This window comes from Podarcis vaucheri (assembly GCF_965113315.1).
Source record: "Podarcis vaucheri genome assembly, chromosome: 1".
In the NCBI taxonomy this organism is placed as follows: domain Eukaryota; kingdom Metazoa; phylum Chordata; class Lepidosauria; order Squamata; family Lacertidae; genus Podarcis; species Podarcis vaucheri.
The window spans coordinates 88,233,374-88,251,896 of NC_138759.1; the positions used below are offsets into that span (position 1 = coordinate 88,233,374).

Here is an 18,523-nt window from a genome sequence, read left to right on the forward strand (position 1 = left end):
CACAGTCTCCACGCAGCCAGCTCCACAGGGGCAGAGCCGGTTCTCGAATGAAGTTTCTTGATATCTACCCTCAAGAATAGCCGAGGGTAACATATTTAATCTGGCCAGTGTGAAGGCCCGTCTGAGTTTTGGAATGGTTAAGGTGGACAAATAAGGTGCCCGAAAATCAAAGTGGGAGGGGGGCAGATAAGCGTACCAAGCACTAAATTTCTTAATATAGGCCAGATTATTTTGCTGCTCAATATCCTTCATGCGCTGATCAATAATAGTTTTTGCCTTGGGGAGACCCATTTTCAGGAGATGCTGTGCTTGGAGGCCACATATAAGTAGTTTTTGATACATTACTTTGGACCACCGACTTCTATGTGCATCTCGTGCTACTAGACGTAGTAGTCCAGATGGGTTTAAATTTAAGCGAAGCCAATAGTTAAATGTGCTTAGCCAGGTTCGGGTTTTGACGGAGAGGAGGCCAGTCTCCAGCCGTAGGGCTGCATTTGGTGCGCATGGTGGAACGGCTAGAATCTGTCTTAAGAATTTAGACTGGACCGTTTCAAGTGTGCGGCAATGATTTCCCGTCCAGATTTCGGCCCCGTAGAGTAATTGCGCCAAGGGTTTTGCTTGAAAGACCTCCAGAGCTGCTGGGATATGTCTGCCCCCTTTCGTAAAGTAAAAGCGAGACAGTATTTTGGCGCTTTGAGATGCTTTTTCCCTAGCATATTTATGATGGGCCTCCCAGGCCCCTGTTGACTGGAAAACCACTCCTAGGTATTTGAAAATTTTACAGGTTACATACGCTTCAGGTTACAGACTCCGCCAACCTAGAAGTATTACCTCGGGTTAAGAACTTTGCTTCAGGATGAGAACAGAAATTGTGCTCTGGCAGCGCGGCGGCAGCAGGAGGCCCCATTACCTAAAGTGGTGCTTCCGGTTAAGAACAATTTCAGGTTAAGAGCAGACCTCCAGAATGAATTAAGTACTTAACCCGAGGTACCACTGTATCATTCAACTCTGATGAAATTCCACCATCCCTTTGGAGCCTTTCAGAGCCAAGCGAATCAAGGTGGGGTCCATTGTTTTGGAGTATTGTTTTGTTTTTAAGCATTCATGGCAGAGAGGCAAGAAAATATCTGAAACTACCGTAGTTAGACTTCCCTGTGCATCAGATAAATTGAATAGGAAAAGAAACTCAGGAACTGAAGGAATAGGCTGGGAATGGGGCGCAGGGAGGGAGGTTTGTTGTCCTGAGCTGTTGACTGCATTGGGTAGTGGCAGCCGAGCTTTGGCTGAAGCATCTTGGACCTGGACCAGTTCTACCTTGAGCATTGCACTTCCTGCTGCTGCCCAGCTATTACTTCATAGCCCATGAATGCGTAAATAAGCAAATGCTCAGACGCCGATGCATCCACTGCTGACCCTGGACTTTTAAGGCATGGAGAATCTTAAATAGTGGAATTCGGGAAACTGCAGGAAAACATTTCTTGCTTTTTATAGTATAATGCAGAATTGGAGGGCACCACAAGGATCATCTAGTCCAACTCCCTGCAATGCAGGGATTATTTATCCAATTTACCTGCTCTAGGTTGAAGGAGGATTCTACTGCTTACAGCAGGCTGGGAAAGAATAATAGAATTGCAGAAAGGGTGGTGAAAGAATTGGGCAGGAGTCACAGCAGCTGCCTCAGATATTTATGAAAGGTATCGGCGCTATCTCCGAATAAGGGCCTGGCAACTTGGTCTCTGCTGCAGTCAAGAATATGGCATGATAAGGTCTACTTTATCTAAGAAGCCTAGTCCATGGGGCTGATTTTCATATATATATATTTAAAAAAGGGAATTTGCTGAGTATTTCTCATGCACCTGACTATCCAACTTACACCTGAATAGTGATTGAAAGAGGAATTCTTTACTCACCTTTTGCTGGGGTGGGGGGCACACCTCTGCTCCACTGGCAGAATAGCAGCTGTATCCAGTGTGCGCTCTGCCCAGGAGGAGAGATTGGGAAGGCATGCACATGGGAAATGGAAAAATGGTGTAATGGCAGCAGAGACCCCTGCTGCATCTCAGGAAATATTGGCCATGCCCACCAACCAGGCCCCGCTTTCTATACCCTCTTCTGTTGTCCTGGATTTTACTGGCCAATATATCAGGGTGGGGGTAGCAGTTTGAAAGCACACCAAAGTGCAAGTAGATAAATAGGTACTGCTCTGCCGGGAATGTAAACGTCGTTTCCGTGAGCTGCTCTGGTTCGCCAGAAGCGGCTTAGTCATGCTGGCCACATGACCTGGAAGCTGTACGCCGGATCCTTCGGCCAATAAAGCGAGATGAGTGCCGCAACCCCAGAGTTGGTCACGACTGGACCTAATGGTCAGGGGTCCATTTACCTTTACCTTTATCAGGGTGGGGGTGGCCCAGCATGAGGAACTGACTGTCAGGGCCCACAGGCTCTGGAGGGCCAACAAAGACATGTATTACATTGCCATATGCCCAGGAAGCAAAACATGGCAGCAGCCACAGGTACCAAGGGAATAATTCTAGGGCACTGTCCACAAAACCAGTGGCAAACTGCTTGCAATGACCTTCCTGAAAGAAGATGCACCAGGGCAGGGGAAGAAAAGCCAACTGGACATCCATTGCCACAGCTGCAGGAAGTGGTGTGTGTACGGACAGGATGAAGATACTTCATGAGGCTCCTGGAGAACATTCACAGTAGCAGGAGCTAGGAGGTCCCACACAGTGCCACACTCACTCTGGCTGCCCTGGGCTTGGTGAGGCTCACTGAACAATACTGCCAGAAAACATGTATGGTTGTGGAAGTTGCATTTCTAGTATCTCCTTATTGTGGCATGCGTGAGAGAGGTGTGTGGTCCACATGATCCTCTACAACATGACCCTGAGTTGGAGGTTGGCCATCATGTCTACAGTGTTGGCCAGGATGCTCCTGGGATCATTCTGGTTGCTGAAGAGAGGACAGCACCACACCAAGGCCAAGATCCTGATGGTCTGCAGTGACTGTCATCCCACCCACCCCAAATGCTTCTGGCCCCATGACACAGCATTATTGGACTGGCCTTAGAGTAAGGATGTAGCAGGTGGGAGCAGCTGGATGTTAGCTTGCTGCGCCAAGGTCATTGGGTGGGTTGGGGAGCCCATGGCATGCCAACCAGGTATGTGCATGCCTGGGGGTGAGCAGCAGAGGATGGAGATCCAGCCACTATGGTTCTGGGCATGCCAGGACAGTTGAGGACAGGGGTTGCCCCAGAGATGTGCCCATAATGTCAGGTGAGCCTAAGAGAATGTAGAGAGCCTAGGAGGCTGTAGAGAAAATGGCAGCCTAGACATACCTGCTGCCCGATGATGTTTGGGACATTGACATGTTCCTTGGACCAGTGAGGCTTTCACCAAATCCTATAGCCCCCTAACTGGTGGACTTTCAGTATAGGATTGTGGCCTAAGAGCCTTCTTGTTTGTCGTCAGCTGCATCACCAACCTTTTTCTAAATATCCGTCTCTAAACTAGTGCTTTTCTACCAACAAGCAGGATTCAGGGTCCAAGGACAAACCTCTGTGTTATACCTCCACACCTCCAGGCTTACTAAGCCCCTTTCAGATAGAGCAGTATGCAGATGGATATACAGAGATTAGCTATTAAAGGAGAACAAGAAGAGGGATGATTTTTTAGTTCAAGGATGCCAGCTATTGAGTACTTTTAGGAGTCTTGCTCTTAATCAATAAATTAGTATGGGTTACCAATATGTAGTCTCAGGATGTTTAATAAAGACAACAATTTATCTTTATCAACAAACGCCAAAAATAATATAATATTTTGGAAATTGTGTTAAGCTCTTTGTCTAAATCAATGTGAGTCCAGGACTCTGTTTCAGCCAAAACTCAGTTCCAGAACCTCTCAGGTGGGCGCCATTGCCATTCTAAGAGAACGGGGGCGGTGTTCATAGTGAGTTCCGGAACCTCTTTTTCTAGAAAAATAGCATTGTGTAAGTCCATAGATTGATGTCGGTAATCTATCAGCTACTGCAACGGCACCAGGATCCATATAGTATGGTTTGATTTAGATACCAACTGTTATGTGTAGTTACCATTGACCCATCTGCTTCCCAGAGTTTTCTAGTTGTACCAGTGGGGATTTCCCCCAAAGCAAATGTTTGCTTTAGGGAAAGGGTTTTTCTTCAAGACCACAGCAGGAGAAGAACGGGTTAAATCCCCCCTCTCCATCTGCTCAGGTGTCATCAACTATTACTCAGCCCTCAGGGAGTCCTGCTTCATGCTGGACCTTGAAGAAAGGTAGTTGTAGGGAAAACTTGGGGGTATAGATGTGGATAGAAAATAACAGTTTTGATTTAAAATCCATTTTTCCAACCTGTGCTTTATTTTTTGGACTGCCTAATCAGTTAATATGTTTGGGCCAGAGGGCTAATTTAGGTTGTGGGGGGTGGGGGGAGGATATATTTTCTAGTTATTAGATGCAACACCTAAAGATACTAGTCATATTGTGGAATCCCCTACCATTGGGGAGGAGGGGATATATTCACTGGTAGATTGTTTGAGGTACTATGTTTGGTTTCTAGAAAAAAAAGATATGCTGAGAGTTAAATCTGTCTGGAATCACCAACCATATGTGGGGTCTCTCTGTAACTGTTGATTGGGAAATGCACTCTGCACCTGCTCAGGGAAATTTTAATCTAGTTTTGCCATCTGTTCCTCGGTTGAACCATGGCACTGAAAACCCATGCTGAGCCCCAGTCATTCCCGGCCACAAATTAAGCCCTCTTTGTAAGTATTTTTAGCTCAGTGCAGGAGAAGAGTGTAGATCTCTAGTAGTTTATTGCAGCTCTTGGTTTCCAGCCTGGTATGGGGGTTGGGTTTGGTTCTAATGAAAACAATGCTCAGATTCCCTGCTCCCCTTCCTTTTGTTTATGCTTTTTGCAAAGTAAGCAACTGTAGCAATTTCATTCTCACAATCCTTTCATAAATAAATTAAAAAGAAGCGGATATCAAAACATCCAATTACAGAAAAAACCCACTGAGTCATTTGAGATAACATCCAGATCTGTCAGTGTAAAAGATGGGGCAATACTTGGATTCCAAGCACAGTCAGTTTGGCTTCCTAAGTCCATACTGTTCAAGGTCAGGGTAATTATTTGCAAAGTACAAGCCAATGAAATTTCTTTCTTTCTTTCTTTCTTTCTTTCTTTCTTTCTTTCTTTCTTTCTTTCTTTCTTGTCTGACAGTCAGTCTGTCATTGTGCTTTCCTGAAGCTATGCATAAAGCAAGTAAAAGAACAAAAACATAACAAACATAAAAAGATAGGTGTGTGTATGTCTGTAGTTTCTGTGCAACTTCCATCTCAGCCCAAGGCAGATGCAAAAATTATGCTGAAACAGGCAAGTCTTCTCTGGCTGGTGGACAGAGAGGGAAGCACAGTGGTGCCTCGCAAGACGAAATTAATTCGTTCTGCGAGTTTTGTCGTCTTGCGATTTTTTTCGTCTTGCGAAGCACGGTGTCGGGAAAGTTTTGGAAAAGCTTCAAAAATCACCATGGTCTTTAAAAACCTCAAAAAAGGCTACCACACCGCGTTCTATGAGTTGTTCCTCGAAGTCAAGTCGCAATTGTATTAGCGGTGTTAAGAAAAAGGAAACAAACTTGCAAGACGTTTCCGTCTTGCGAAGCAAGCCCATAGGGAAAATCATCTTGTGAAGCAACTCAAAAAACCAAAAACCCTTTCGTCTACCGAGTTTTTTGTCTTGCGAGGCATTCGTCTTGCGAGGTACCACTGTAACCAGATGGTTCTACCTAGGAAGGAAGTTCCACAATGTTGGCTGAACCACTGCTGAGAAGTCCCTGAATCCCTCCCCTCATTTATTGACTTGATCTGATGAAAGGACATGATCTCCATCCAACCTCAGTGGACAGGGAGGGCTGCATGCAGAGAATATGGTCTTCTTGGCACACAGGGCTCAGTCATTTATGTTGGGAATAGGGAGCCTGGTCCCCTCCAGATACTGCTGACCTACAACTCCTATCATCTCTGACTATTGACCATGTTTGCTGGGGGCTGGTGGGAGCTGGAGTCCAAACAACCACAGGTTCACCACACGACATCTGCTTTAGGGCTCTAAAAGATGGTTTGCTGAAGAGGGTAGAGATTCTCTGTTAGAGATCTCCAGACATAACTACTTTCCCCAGGGAAGTGGGAATAACCAGCAGACAAACAGCACAACCCTAGACACATTTGCTGAGAAAGCAGCTCCATTGGATTCAGTTGGGCTTCATGACAAAGTTAATAATAATATATGGAGAAACATCTTAGTTCATATTATGCAGTCATTTATGCACAGCTCAGATTTCTGTCTGTATTCACAACTACTCAGCAGTGAAACATTCCTGAGCTTTATACCATGTGCATGATGTATAAATTGCATTGTTAGAGACCACTTGACATCTATCATGCTGAGACAAGAGAAATTAAGTCTGCACCTCCACAGGCACATACCTCCACATGTGGTGGGAATGCCCCAAAATCCAACCCTTCTGGACAGCAGTCCTACAAGAGACATGCAAAATAACTAAACAGGTATTAGAATTCACCCCAGAACTGGCCCTACTGAACATTTTCCAAGATAATAATGCCCATTCACATTATAAAGAGCTTATTACCCACCTACTCTCAGCAGCCAGAAGCCTCATAGCCAGACACTGGAGAGACCTGCCAGAAGTGAATATGGACCACTGGCACTGAATCACATGGGAAACAGCCTTACTAGAAAAGCTAACCAACAGTCTGAAACTGACAATGGGGACAAATAGAAGAGGATGCCTTCACCCCAGTATGGCTCCCCTTTATTACACACACAGCCCAACAAGAGAACAACAAGAACCCACCAACAACATACAGATCAATACGGCTCAACATACAAATCAATACGGCTTACTTGACACAACAATCCCTCCCCTCCTCACAAATGCAAACAAATCTCACTGCAGCCAACTACAGTGGTACCTCAGGTTACATACACTTCAGGTTACATACACTTCAGGTTACATACACTTCAGCTTACAGACTCCACTAACCCAGAAATCGTACCTCGAGTTAAGAACTTTGCTTCAGGATGAGAACAGAAATCATGCTCCGGCGGCAGCAGGAGGTCCCATTAAGCTAAAGTGGTGCTTCAGGTTAAGAACAGTTTCAGGTTAAGAACAGACCTCCAGAACGAATTAAGTACTTAACCCGAGGTACCACTGTACAGACAACCAACCACACCCTGCCCCCAATCCCTCTCACTACTAAGGAAATGTAATAAGCAAATAGAAAAAGAACCTACCTAGTTGACACTGACACAAAACCCACACATATACTAGGGGTTGAATCCTGACAAGACAGAAGTACTGTTCTTGGAGGACAGGGGGCGGGCTGGTGTGGGGGACTCCCTGATCCTGAATGGGGTAACTGTGCTCCTGAAGGACCAGGTGCGCAGCCTGGGAGTCATTTTGGACTCACAGCTGTCCATGGAGGTGCAGGTCAATTCTGTATCCAGGGCAGCTGTCTACCAGCTCCACCTGGTACTCAGGCTGAGGCCCCCCTTCCCGCAGACTGTCTCGCCAGAGTGGTGCATGCTCTAGTTATCTCCCACTTGGATTACTGCAACGCACTCTACGTGGGGCTACCTTTGAAGGTGACCTGGAAACTACAACTAATCCAGAATGCGGCAGCTAGACTGGTGACTGGGGGCGGCCACTGAGACCACATAACACTGGTCTTGAAAGACCTACATTGGCTCCCAGTACATTTCCGAGCACAATTCAAAGTGTTGGTGTTGACCAACACCCCCACTGCACCCGTCTTCCTGATGCCATAATCAATCCGGTAGTCTTTAAGAGGCCACAAGAAAATATTTCACTCTCTCTCTGCCTTCCACCTTAATAACCCTAAGTAGGATATTCTTTTCCTCACGTGCCACTGACAGTAAGCAAGAGGTCAAGCCTAGGACAAATTGGTGCTTAGTGTGTGTGGAAGCCTCCACATTTACATGAGACAGCAGCAACAGGAGCCCAATCAATCAGCAAGTGAGCCATCCAGGCAGAACAGGCTCAGGATGTTTACAAATGAATGAGCAGTAGGTTTGAATGCTTTGCTGCACAGTGATCATTTCCTCTCCTGTTAATGAAGTTTCCCCCACCCCTGCCCCTGAAAATGGAAGGCTCAAGGCTCTTTGTCAAGACCTGCACTCTCCCCAGCTGTTCAGGCCATGGCTTTGCATTAGTGGTTAATCTGGCATTAGTGTCGTGTGTTTATGTGTTTAGCTGGTTCTAGGCAATGCTCAGAGAAATAAGTGAATGGAGACTGCCTTTTTCGGGGGCGGGGAGGGTAACAATGGTTCCTAGCAGAGGATTTCCCACTGCAGTGACTGCGTAGTAGAATGATGCGGCAGGCTGAAGTCTGGTGCCATCTATTACGTTTCAAATCCACCAATTTTGGTATGAAAAAGCTTCAGGTGTGAGGGCAATTTGTTCCGTTGCTGCCCAACCTTAGCAAATGAAGGTCTCATTCCCAGTGCAGTCAGGTGGTGAACACCCTGTATATAGAAAGCCAAAGTGTCAGGGTGAAGAGTTCTACACTAGCCTTCACTATGCTTATTTTCTATGTGCAGGGACTATGTCATTTTCTCACACGCTACAAAGAGCTTTCAGTCATATGAGCTTCTGGGCTTATCCACACTTCCTTTTGTCCCACTGCTCCCAACTGCTCTGTAGTGCTCAATCACAGCAAATGGCAATGGCAGCTTTCCCCGGATTGCCATTTGTTCTGATTTATCGCTAATGAGTGGGTTCTTCCTTGGAAAGAAGCAGGGCAAGGAGAAAAAAATGCTTGTACCCATGTTTCTAGGCATGGCACAAGCAGAAGTGTTGACCAGCCTTCTGTCTGCATTCTGAAGTGGTACAGCAAAAACAGCAAATCCCTTACATCTTCACCTGCAATTTGTAGGAACCAGTTCTCTAATAGGGATGAAGCCAAATGCAAAAAAGGAGAAATACACACTGTAAGGAAGATGGAGATGCTGCCAGTTTTGACAACAGATATCATACTTTTGATAATGCAGATTGCCATTCTTTAAAGACTCTGAACCATTTATTCTGAATCATAAATGCACACAAAATACTTATATTCATATATCTATACCCACAGACATGGAATTATAAGGCTGCCAATCATCCACCCAGTGCCCCAAGGCAGGATCAGACAGATTCATATCATTACTATGGTCTGATGAATTTACATGGTAAGCTTTGTTGGGCTTCTGCTGCTGATAAGGATCAAGGCAGATCCAATGCAGGAGATCTGATGGATGCCCACCCCCCAGCTTTTAAACTCTAAAGTAGATCTTGGGGTAGGTTTTTAATCAGAGCCCTGGTTGCGGGAAGGAATGTTTAACCCCTTCCCCTGCACTATTTCCGCATTGAAGTTGTGCGCGTGCACACACACACACACACACACACACACACCGCCTCACTAAAGGAAAGGGAGTGCCTATCTTTTTTTAACCAGTGGAGCTAATAGCAGCTGAGTGGAATGATTTCAATCAAAAGGATGCTTAAAACACCTCCTCCCCCTGCATTGCTGTTCCAGTCAAAACTGGTTCCCATACTTTGCAAATGCTGCATGTACTTTACATTTTAAAGAAACCAACAGCAACATTTATTCAAAAGTTACAATACAGTTACAGTGCAATAAATTTTCAATCAATGTATCCCCTTCACAGACAACTCTGGTGCTTTACATTTTAAAATAAAAATAATGATTGGGAGTTCCATGATTGGATCTTCTGCATCACATCTGTTTTGGCTGTAAGTGTAATGACTGAACAGTCCCCACACCCTTGAATTGTGTGGGAATTTGAAATGTCAGGAAGTCACCCGAATATTTGCATACTTATGCCTAAGCATTTACACTACATTTGTAGTGATTGGTGATTTTTTAAATAAATAAAGCAGTCTTCTTTTTCTTCTGCATTAGTAGCAGGACTTCCTACATTCCCCCAGATTTCATTTACTGGCAGTGTGCAGCAGCTATAAACAACACCCGGAAACAGACAAATCATCAGTTCTCCCCCCACCCCACAAGCTGTTCAATGTGAAGCAAACCTCCCTTACTTCAGATCCTGGTGCAGCATAAAGATACACTTGATGTTAAGAGCAAAAGACCCCAATGGTGGACCTCAACAGGACGGTTCAAGGGGGCAGAGGATGGAAATTCTCCCCTACCAGGCACTCTTCATCCTGAATAAGGATCATGGTTTTTGTGCCATGGAAAATGTGGTTTGGTGACTCATTTTTAAGGAGGGTGAGATTCAGAACCAAGCCAGGGCTAAAGTGCCAGGAACTTTTCATCTGTCCACTGAGTTTGTTTCCATGCAAACCAAGATAAAGGCAAAGAGCTCCTTTCACCATCAGCTTCCTTTCCCCATCAGCAGTATGAGTAGAATTTTCCACTTATTATGCACCCAGAGGCTTGAGCCCATTTACCTATGGTAGAAACAACAAAGACGTATAAATCTGAAAGAGGCTCTTTTGCTGTTACAACTGAGTGAGTGCAGGCTTAAAGAATGTGGCCCAGAAGAGGATTAAGTAGATGGACACATTATGCTAGACTCCAGAGGAAGGATCTTTGGGATCAGAGGCAATGCTGGGGGACATTTAAGAAGCCTTGCGGGCTGGATTTGGCCTCCATGCCTTGTGTAGAAGCTTCTCCTAAATAGGCCAATGGCCCCCTTTGTGCCAGCAGTTTATTCTGACCCCATGTTCTGCTGCTGATACATAAGAAATGGGGTTGGGCTCTTTGTAAACTGACCCCAGTCTGCACATACAATCACATTTAGAGGTCCCTTGACCCTGGTAGGAGTGAGGCATAGCTATGTTAGTCTTTTGCAGCAAAGCCGTCGAAGAAACGAAGACTAACACATTTGTTATGGCATAAGCTTTCATGGACCACAATTAGCCTAAGTATTTGTGTTGGATGCGGGGATTGTAAAATGTTAGGTCAGTGGAAAATGAAATGCAGTCAAATACAAACAGTGACAACTGCATCCTTAACAGTGATACTTGATAAAACAGGTTTTGATTACACAGACATTCTGGCATTAGTAAGCCAAATAATTGGTAAGCCAAATAATGTGTTTAAAAATCCTTTGTCTCGTTTCAGAATACAAGAGCATCATTCACCCAGTACATCTAGTGTATGCTCTTTCATTCTTCGTGGCTTTCCTCCCTCAACCCCTAAAATTACAGGGCTCATGGATGAAATGATACAGTTTGCTTCTCTGCCTTTGTGCAGAGAATCAATATGAGCTTTAGCCAAACCTCATGGAAATGCTTCACTTAGCTTTGAAGGAGGCCCTCTGGAGGGGAACTTCAAACTGACAGGAGAAAGTAAAGAGTGTCAAGTCAGAGGGGAATAACAGAGAAGGGGCCTCAGAATCCATCGATCTTTCATATTTTTCACAGTCTAATCCTTTGCACAGCTAATATCATCAGTTTTGATTGTGTCAGATAGTTATTCTTTCCCCTCCTCCCTTTCTAGGGTGTGAATAAAGCAGGAACTAGTTTTTTCTCCTTATGCAGAATGGCCTCAATTTATCTTGCTCCAGGTTATCCTTCTCCAGTGATTAATCACTCTCATTGTCCAGGGGTCTATGTTTCACCAAAAATGAGATGTGCTTGTTATGTTAGATCATACAAACCTGTTTTAAATGATGATGAAGCCTGCAGATTATGTAAAGGTTACAATGTTCAGGTTACAATGCAAGTTGTATATCTTTTTAAAAAACAAACAAATTCCAAATCCTCCTTAGAAAGGCTCAAGCATTATAACTCCTTGTTAGATAATAGCATGAAGTACAAGAGCAATCAAGAAGCAACTGGAGACAGCTTTTTCTCCTCTGCCCCAGTCATTCTGATTAAGTCGGCATCATCACTTATCAAACCAGTTGGCTGAGCTTGCCACCAGATGTGACAGGCAGGTGTGCCCAACAGACAAACCATCTAACAAACAGATGTGGGGATTGGGCATGCATGTGTCGGATTCCATCCCATTCTTCCTCCCCTGTCCCTAATATCAAATCATTTATTCTGCATTTTCATCTGCTAGGGAGAAATAAATGGGAGGGGGGAATCCCTCCTCCTCCTCCAGTCTGCAGCAGCTAATTGTAGTGGGGCGGGAACCTCATTAGGGATTCCTTTCTAAAAATTGTGAATAAGGCATGCTCCACATGGCCCAGGGAGTGCCTGCTTCCTGATTGGTTAGATTTTGCTGCAGTCTATTCCGAGCTGTCGTTTAGTGACTGAAACGTGCACCACACTTGGAGGCTGGGCTGGGTCAAAGACTAATGGATAACAGAACAGCGCCTCTGCTGCAGTTGTGGCACCCTTTCTGAGGAAGGTGTGTGCATATATGTGTGCGAGAGAGACAGAGAACGAGAGTGAGCCCTCATTGAATAACTAAAACCTTGAACAGATCTGTGCACGGCTGCACTCTGCATTCAGGCAGAGACCAAGAAACAGGATTTTCTAACTAAAGCATTCCTGGTAGCCATAGTAACATCCCCATGGTATCATTTCCAGGCATCACTCTTTAATTGGGTATCTCCTTGTCCCCAGTCACTGGAATGTCTGGGTATCTCCTGGGTGCTTATAATGCAAACAGGCTGTGTGCTTCAGCTCTTTCACACACCCCAAGGAGCCAGGGGCTGGGCTAGACAGCAGGATGCTGGAAGCTGCTCTGGGTTTGTGGACAACATGGAGCAGAGCTCCGTATCCATGTCTGAGTCCTTAGACAACAGTGACTCTTCTGCATCTTAAAGACTAGCACATGGCATAAGCTTGGGTTGGCATACATAACAGGTGGGGAGAGGGCAGCTGTTATTTCTAGAGCACACACATAGTAACAAAATATAAAACATGGAATCTGCCTTCTGGTTCAGAATTTAAGACACCACTAACACAAAATAAAATGGTGTAATTTAGGCTGGTGGTCTAAGTACAGGTAATTCTGTACTTAGAATTATCTAAGTACAGGGTTTTTTTCTGGTGTAAAGCTATTATCTAAGTGCAAAGGGTTTTTTCTGGTGTAAAGCTTTCATTTGCAAGGAGACGGGCAGAGTAGGGACAAAGGAAGGGCCATAGTTCAGTGGTAAACCATCTGGTTTGCATGCAGAATATCACAGATTCAATTCCTGGCAACTCCAAGTAGGGATGGGAAAGACCCTGGAAAGCCACTGCCAGTGAGCATAAACAATACTGAACTAGATGGACCAACAGTATGATTCCTATGTTCCAGCCCTGGCTACATGGCAGAATAGCTTCAAAGCCTCCAAACTCTGCTTCTCTGTTGTGTGAATTCAGTTCTCCACTGCTACAAGTTCTCCAGCTTACAAGATTTACTGCACTCAGCTATCAGCATCCTCAGCTCCAAGAGGATGTGCTCTCCAAGACACCAATTGAGAGTGCCACTCACCCTAACCTCCTTCATGCCAGCCTCATGCCACCGAAAGGCTGGGTTTCCAAGAGCTGTAAAACAAACCAGCCCCTGTCCATGGTGCTGACGTCCTGGCTGACCCATATCACTTAATCCCAGGACACTCTTAGGTCACCGAGTGGTTTATTAAGCAAAGCGTTTTCTTTCCTGGGCAGACACACAGGAGAGCTGGTGTGTAATGGCTATTTATTACATACCAGGGCACTTTTTATCTCACTTTTCTGTTTGAAAATACTCAGAGTTCCTAACAGGGGAATAACAGCACACATTACATCAAACACTACCAAAATAGACTAAAGATTGCTTAAAGCTCAAACACCACAGTGCAAAACACCCACACAAACAGAATAAAATTCAGCAAGCATCCTTAGTACTCTCTTTTTAAAATGTAAATCAGATCAGTCAACTCACAGCCTGTTGAAAATGATATGTTATTTATGCCCTCTGCTTGGGCAGAGATGGGACCAAGCAGACATCCCCGTGGAGTGTGTTTCATAACCCTGTCAAAACAACAGAGAAGATCCTGATTGATCTAGGCCCATGGGCTGGACTGGATTGGATCAATCTGTCACTCAGTCCAATCTTATCCGAGAAAGTGTAGAGAATCCCAGGCAGAATAAAAGAGTTCTGCCTTTAAACTGTTGTCCTGAAAGAACCTGTTGTCATGACTCAACGCTGAGCTGCAGCCAGGGCTCTGACTCAGCTGTATTGGGAAGACCAGCAGAACAAGGTGTTGAATCCAGACCTGGGCCCTGATGCCAGGAACCCTGTGAGCCAGATGCCTCCAGACTGAATCCCTTTTAAGTCAGATTCTCTTCAATCACTACCTCCCTTTATATCAGTGGCCTCATGCTCCCTAGCGACCTCTCACAAGTGCAGGCAAGGAACAAGGTGATTGAGGTTCTAGGCGGAATGGGGCAGAGCCTGGGGGAGTAATTCAAGAAGGTTAAAATCAGGGGTCAGCAACCTTTTCCAGCCATGGGCCTGTCCACTGTCCCTCAGACCATTTGGTGGGCCGGACTATATTTTTTTTGGGGGGGGGAATGAACAAATTCCTATGCCACACAAATAACCCAGAGATGCATTTTAAATAAAAAGACACATTCTACTTATATAAAAACACGCTGATTCCCGGACTGTTCGTGAGCCGGATTGAGAAGGTAATTGGACCACATCTGGCCCCCGGGCCTTAGGTTGCCTACCCATAGTTAAAAGGTTGCAATTGCATTCCAGACTGGGGCACATGCAGACTGTTGCTTCCCCTTCCCCAGTGGATTCTCATTACATGTTGGCAAATTTAGGATGTGCAATTGAAGCTGTCTTGGAGGTCTTATGCAACATGCCTGCTCTCCCTCTAATCCCCTCCCCCCACATTGTGCAATAAGGAAAGTGATGGGGAAATGCGCTAGAAAGTGTGAGATACCATTTGCTTGGTGCTACAACATTTCATTTCAACAAATACTTGGCATCATCTAATCTCCCTGCAAACAAATCAGGATGAATGCTCAATAAATGAGTTGTCTGGAAGCGACCAAATTGTCTGGTTGGGGGTATCCAAGGACCTGCAACTCCAGTCTGACCAAATCACCCTCATGCATCCATCATGACCCAGAGGCAGTCAGGACGACAGAAAGAGCAAGAAGGTGCAGGTCTTCAGAGCTGTACTCTACTAGCATGCAGTGCTAGCTTGTGTGCAAGAGAGCAAATGTTTCTAAAAGTCCAGGTCTTCTTTAGTATGCATCCCTCCCACCTTTTCTAGTTGATAGTGGACCGTTTTGATTGCTTTTGCAGCAACCTCAGCAGGTGATTCTTAATGGTGCCTTGTCTCTTCTATCAAGGAAGGGCATAATCAAATTGCACAGATGGCAAAAATCTTAGCGCCACTGAAGTGAAGAAGAGCCTTTTATTGATTTTAGCAAGGTGGAGGGGGGCTCCTCCAGCAACCCCTTTCCTTCCCCCCCTCTCTCTCTCCAGTTCAGTGTGATCACATCTCCTTACAAGATGTATATCTTTTCACCTGCTGTTTGACTGGCTTCTCATATTAGTAGGCAGAGATTTTAATCTGGGTTTCTCATAGATAAACCCAACACTCCAGCCACTTCATCATTCTGGCTCTCCACTGATGGTCTTTAACCTCTAACATTTTAAGAAACAGGGTGGGAAAGACCTGTCTGGATTATTGCCTATGTGGTTATAGTGTTTACACATTTCCCACTGATGTGGGGTGATGATAATAACAAGGGGAAGCACCTCACAGATCTCTTTCTCTTTAGGAAGGACCATTGCTCAGTGGTGCTCTGGCTTTGCATCCCAGCTTCAATCCCCAGCATCTCCAGGTAGGGCAGGGGGGGAAACCTGCTATCTGAAACCATGGGAGAACCATGACCAGTCAATGTAGTCAATACTGAGCTAGGTGGACCAATAGTCTGACTAGGTATAAGACATTCTCTCTCTCTCTGCCCCTCCCCCCACCTTGGAAGAGGGTTTTTTTTGCACAAATGCAAAAGGTCTCGTGTGATTTAGCTAGGATAATTCTTAGTATTTGGTCTCCATCCATAATATTTAATTTTTTTCTAGCGTTTCTAGCCCACCTTTCCTCCAAAGAGCTAAAAGAGGTGTACATGTTCCCCTCTCCCCATTTTATCCTCACAATAACCCTGTCAGGCTGAAAGATGGTGACTGGCCTGAGGTCACCCCACATGATGACCGAGAGGGTATTTGAATCATTTGAACCATGGTCTCTCAGAACATACCTTTTTTTTATTCTCAGCATTGCTGAGGCAGCTTACATTACAACTGGAGGATGAAGACCCCTGAAGGAGATGCGCACTGATGCCAGCATGTGCTAAGTGGCCAGCATGCCCTCAAAGCATGTTTCACTCCCCAACCCAGCTATGCTGCCTATCCTGAACATGGTGACTTCCCCTTTAAGCGGCAACTTCAAAAGCATCCGCTGCTCTGTGCTTATGTCCTAATCAGCTTATTGGCTTGGATCAAGTGTGGATGATTGTGTGTGTATTGTGGGGGGAGTGGAGGTGAGGGATTCCAAGAGAAAGGGCAGCTAGTAGTGATGTCAGCAAACACAGAGCATTAGAGTCAGGATGGGGTTTTCTCAAAGGAAGGAGAGAGAGTGACTATGGTGTTGTTGTTCTGAACATAACTCTCTCTGTGTAGCACACTGTGATCTGGACTGTGTGGTCTAATAAAGCTAGGCACTCTCCATTCAAACATGGTTAATGGGGGAATGATTTATTAACTTGCACAACTTGTACAATTCGCGGCGTTTTCCTTTTCCTAGAGCAGAACATGGATTATTATTATTTTTTAAATGATGTTGGTTTCAAATGTTTTGTAAGTGCATTTTCCTTTCATGTAGAAAAGACAGCCTTCCATTAATATTACTAAGTCAACAAAAAATGAGAGCCAAACACTTCACTCCTAAATATATAGGAGTAATTCTATGTATTTTTTGGCTTATATGCTTGCTCCTTATTTTATTTTTTCTGTAAGCATTAGCCTTACTATATATTTTGTGCACTGCCTTGTACAAAATAATTTAATAATTTAATAATTTAAATTAATAACATACAGAAAAACAAGAGGTGTGGAAAAGCCTGCTTCACAAGTACCTCAAAGATATCTGCTGCATCAAATAATGCTCAGAGCTCTAGCTTCAGCAAGTTTAAATGAGCATTCCCAATTGAAGCAACACCTGTCAATGAGGCAGAATGGTGAGCGTTAGCAGAGGCAACTGGAACACAAAGTGGGGAAGGAGGAGAGGGAAATGGAAGCTGTGTCCTGAAAGGAGCCCTTGAGATGAAAACAGCCACCATGCAAAAAGTACTGTGCAAGTATGGTCAGTTAGCAGGGGCCTGGCCTTTCAGCACAGATGATTAGAAAGAGCAGAGAACTAGGTGATGGTTGGCAGGCAGGACAAGTGGGTAATGAACAGAAGCTGGGAGCAGCTGAGACTGCCAGTGCCAGCTTGGATAGAGGCAATCACATGGAAGCTGGCTTGCACCTTTAATCTACTGGCTGGCCTTTTCAGAGAGTACAGCTCCCCTGCAGAGAGGAGGCTACCTTAGGAAGCTAGGAAATGGTCTGATTCTGGTTATTCACTTATTTATGCCAAGCAAGGTTATCAATCTCTATGGAAACTTTTGGAACAGCCTGAGCAAGCTCTGGTAATATTAACAAGGAGCTACAGCAGCTTAATGATTGGAGATGCCCCTCCAAAAGTTTTAGACTACAACTTCTAATGGGGGCCGTAGTCCAAAATAGCTGGAGGGCTCCAGGTTGGCAAAGGCTGTTCTGAAGACTTTGGTGCTGGCAATAAAATATGCTCAAAGCATCCTTTTTCCACGCAGCTGTAGAGCAGCAGCTGAAGAAGCATATTTCAAATTAGTGTGCCCCCTTCCCCGTGATGCATTTCAGATGATGAGCTAATGGTCTGATGTCCCTGTCTACCAGGTGACAGGAGGCATTTATCCTAAAGACACCAAATGGCTTTGGCCCCATTAGTCCAATTGCCCTCTGTCAATGGATAATTGGAAAGAAATGCAGAGTGTATCACCCCCAGATATAGGAAGCAACCTGGGCACAGCAGGTGTGCATTGCTGGAGCTTCTGAGAAGCAGGCAGCGCATCACTAGGGTGATGTACAGCAAGTGTCAAGGGCAAGAGCAGCAGGCAAGCTTCAAGCACATCGTGGGCTGGGTGAGAAGGGAAGGCGGTTTGTTGAAAGGGATGCCACGTACCAGGCAAAAATCATTGTAAGTCAGGAAGGGGGTGAGCTCCTCTCTGGGGGTTTGTGCTAGTTTGCTTTCCAGTGACTAAAAGACAAAAGGTGCAATCTAGAGGAAGTCAGTTGTGCCTAAGCACTGATTCATATGTGAAATTATCCCTCGCCCCCCACATGTCATATTTCACAGAAGTGGCTTGTGCCTTTTGTCAATGTAATGTACAAGGAGAGAATGCACACAG

At 45.1% G+C, this 18,523-nt stretch overlaps 1 long non-coding RNA gene across 2 annotated transcripts in view; it reads left to right on the forward strand.

Annotated features, from left to right (window-relative positions):
- The first annotated feature begins 4,717 nt into the window (after positions 1-4,717).
- The window catches only part of LOC309520372, a 30,524-nt gene continuing 16,718 nt past the window's right edge, over positions 4,718-18,523 (forward strand). The window contains exon 1 of one of the 2 annotated variants that reach the window (XR_014214239.1): positions 4,718-4,786. This is a non-coding gene — a long non-coding RNA (uncharacterized lncRNA). The remainder of the gene's footprint in view (positions 4,787-18,523) is intronic. The other variant, XR_014214240.1, reaches the window with a different exon arrangement.